Raw genomic sequence first — 3,863 nt, forward strand, 5'->3', positions numbered from 1 at the left:
TGTGTGTGTGTGTGTGTGTGTGTGTGTGTGTGTGTGTGTGTGTGTGTGTGTGTGTTCAGGTTCCTAGAATGGGAAAAATCATCAGGTTGTATGACCAGAGAAGTGAACATGTTACCAGGATAAAATGGGGCGATTTGGGAGCAATGCCTAGGGTCCACATTTGTTGTATTAGCAATGAGGGGAGCTTTCCAGATGCCACACTGACAGTCTTGAACAGAGTATTGCAAAAGCTAGTGGCCAATGCTCCTGACTGTGATGTCTCTGTAACTCAGGCAAATCCCCCTCATCCTCTCACTTTCAGCCTAAAAAGGGAAAGAACGAGATCAGACAAATTTCAGTTAATCAGACTTATGTTGATAGGGTTTTGTTTCTCGGGGGAACAGAGAGGTTGCAACACTCAGACCAGCCTCAAATTCCCTATGTCTCAAAAAAGCAAGACAAATGTTCTTTTTAAATATATATTTAACTTTTACATGTATGTTTTGCCTGCATGTATGTATATCACAGGCATGCAGTGCCAACATAAGCCATCAGGTATTAGATTCCGTGGAACCAGAGTTATGGATGGTTGTGGACTACCCTATGGGAACTGGGAATTGAACCTCTGAAGTAGCAGCCGGTTCTCTTAACAAGAGCCCAGACCCAACTGGCCATTCTTTAAAACTGATCTTGGTTGTCGGATTGTCTAGCACAGTACCTGTCTGAGTTCCTTTCTTCCTCAGCACAGAAAGAGCTCAGTCACCTTATTAGCAAAACTAGAAACATCATGACAATACATTGTGACAAAGCTGAATTCCCCATTTAATATTCTTACATTATACTTGTTGACTGTGCATCTGAATTTTGAGATTAACTAGTGCCCGGGCTGATGGATAGTTTTGAGAGGCATTTTCTTAATCAGATTATTTGAAGCAGGAAAAGCCACCCTAAATCTGGGGAACACTTTCTGGTGGCAGCCCACATAAGAAGGAAGTTTGCTTGCTCATCCTCACTCTGGCCAGATGAGGTATCAGATGTCCTCGAACTGGAGTTATAGATGACTGTGAGCCCCCATGTGGGAATGGAATCTCCACCCTCGAGATAGAGAATCATCTTTTCAGCCCAATTTTTTTATATATATAATTATGCTTTGAACTTTATCTGTAACTTTGTTAAATAAAGTTTTCATGTTGCATTTTTTATAGTGGGCTGAAGACAGAGCTCAGCAAGGGTGCTTGCCATCGAGCTTGACAATAGAAGTTCCGTCCCCTGGACCGACTCGGCAGAAGGAAAGAAGTTACTCCTGAAATTGTCCTCTGGCCTCCATAGCCACATAGTAGTGTGTGTAGTAACACAACACACACAGAAACACAAACGCATGCCTCACAATAGATGATAGATAGATAGATAGATAGATAGATAGATAGATAGATAGATAGATAGATAGATGTGTGAAAAATAAATTAAGGTGGATGGTAGGGCTGGAGAGATACCTTTGTGGTTAAGAACACTTGATACTCTTCCAAATGACAAGAGTTCAGTTCCCTGCATCCACATCAGCTGGCTCACAACCACCTGTACCTCCAGGAGATCTGATGCCCCCTTGTGACCTCTGTAGGTACTACACTCATGTGTGCACACATATTTAAGGTGGATGATGCTGATAAAGGAATGACACTTGGGGTTGCCCTCAGGCCTCCACATGCATACACACACATATGCATCCTCACATGTGTTACATACAAACACACAAATAAGTGAATAGCAAATCTTGCTCCAATTTTCAACATTATTCATCCCTGTAGTTGGGATACGGGGACAAGTGAAGGAGCCTAGACTGTACCTCTGGTTACAATAGTCTACCAATACACACTCTTTCTGTGTCTTTCCCCCTACCCCACCCCTGTGTGTGTGTGTGTGTGTGTGTGTGTACACGTGTGTTGCTTTATTTTTTGTTTTGTGCCTATGATACTCCACCCCCAGCCCCTGACATAAGAAAGCCACAACTGTGGAAACTCTCGCTTGCAGGGAACAGAGGAAGTTTAGATAAGACTGCCTAGATATTGTGGGTGGAGGCTGCTGCGCCCGGTGGAGGTTTCTCTCGAAGGCATAGAGGACAGTGACCTGGGTCAGCAGCCGATGACATTTCAGAACATGATTGTCTAGGCCACAGTGCTCTGGCGACGATTAGACAACTGACAACCACTGAGAAACGGGAACCTTGTCAGCGCTGGGCTGTGGGAATGAAGAAGTCACTGCCCCAGAGGTGCCAACGCTTGCCCACACCAGTCCTCGTCAGAGGCTAAGTGTATGCTGACACCGCTCCTTGGCGATTCCTAGCTTCGGAACCATGGGCCAAAGTACACCTTCTTAAAAATCAACCCCCTCACCTCTGGTGTTCTGTAATAGCAATTTTTTAAAAGTGGACTAAGGCAGACATAATTCCTATGCATTTTCTGCTTGCCTTTTTGTTCGAACATATGCTTTCAATTCTCTTGAGTAATTCATTCACTGAATCTGAACCCCCATGATTTAATTTCTTATGCAAATGCCCCCAAAAGTACACCCAGACTTGTGCATTAAAAATCTACTAAGCTCTCTATTCTTTTTAAAGAGATTCAAATTTTGAAATTAAGTCTCTCTCTCTCTCTCTCTCTCTCTCTCTCTCTGTGTGTGTGTGTGTGTGTGTGTGTGTGTGTGTGCATGCGTGGTCACATGCTCACACACTCGAGAACTCAGATCCCCTGATCCTGGTGTCCAGTTGGCCGTGAGCAGCTTAATTGTGGGTTCTAGAAACCACATCTGGGTCTTCTGGAAGACACAGAAGCGCTTCTCACTGCTGAGCCGTCCCTCCATCCCCGCTCCTGTTTCTTAAGGTATGCGCCTAGATTATTGCTCTGGGCGTTTGTTTGCTTTATTCTACTTTGGTTTTGTTATTTTGTTTGTTTTGACACAGGGTCTCACTGTGTGGCCCAAGAAGGCTTCAAACCCTTCCCGCCTCCACGCCCTGCGTGCTGGGATCCCAAGCGGCCACCTTCACACCTGGCTGCCACTTTCCCTGCGGTCCATCTGTCCTGATGCGGTATATTTTGTTCTTAAGCATCGTTTGAAATGTTTTCCACTTCACCATGTCAGTCGTGCTTTGTTCTACTGGATTCGAAGAGGTGTGTTGTAGGGCCAGGGATTTAATTCAGCAGGTACGAGTGTTTGCCTGCTCAGCCATTAGAACATGGGCTCAAATGCCCAACATGGGTGTCAAAAATCTGAATGTGGCCACACACAGGGGACATAGGCAGGAGGATTGCTGGAGTTGCTGGTTAATTCTAGTTCCAAGTTCAGTGAGAGACCTGGTGTCGAGAGAACAGGACAGACAGTGAGGAGCAGGACACACACCTATCCTCCAGGCACATACACAGGTACAAACACACACACACACACACACACACACACATACACACACACACACAATTCTTGTTCTTTAATTTCCATATATCTACAAATGTCCCCATATTTCCTTGTTATTAACTTCTTTTTTAAAAGATTTTTAATTTATTTATTGCATGTATATATGTGAGTACACTGTAGCTGTCTTCAGACACACCAGTAGAGGGCATCATATCCCATTACAGATGGTTGTGAGCCACCATGTGGTTGCTGGGGATTGAACTCAGGACCTCTGGAAGAGCAGTCAGTGCTCCACTGTGGTCAGAGCCCACACTTTGATGTTCATCCTTCCCCACTGGTTGATATGTGCTCTGTCTATCCTGGCCAGTATCCCATGGGCCCTTGGGAAATCCCTGGTCTCCTCTTGTTGGCTGGGGTGTCCAGCAAGTGGCTTCCAGGCCCCATTTTCTTTCTTTCTTTCTTTCTTTCTTTCTTTTTTT

This window comes from Mus pahari, chromosome 23, assembly GCF_900095145.1.
Source record: "Mus pahari chromosome 23, PAHARI_EIJ_v1.1, whole genome shotgun sequence".
Taxonomy (NCBI): domain Eukaryota; kingdom Metazoa; phylum Chordata; class Mammalia; order Rodentia; family Muridae; genus Mus; species Mus pahari.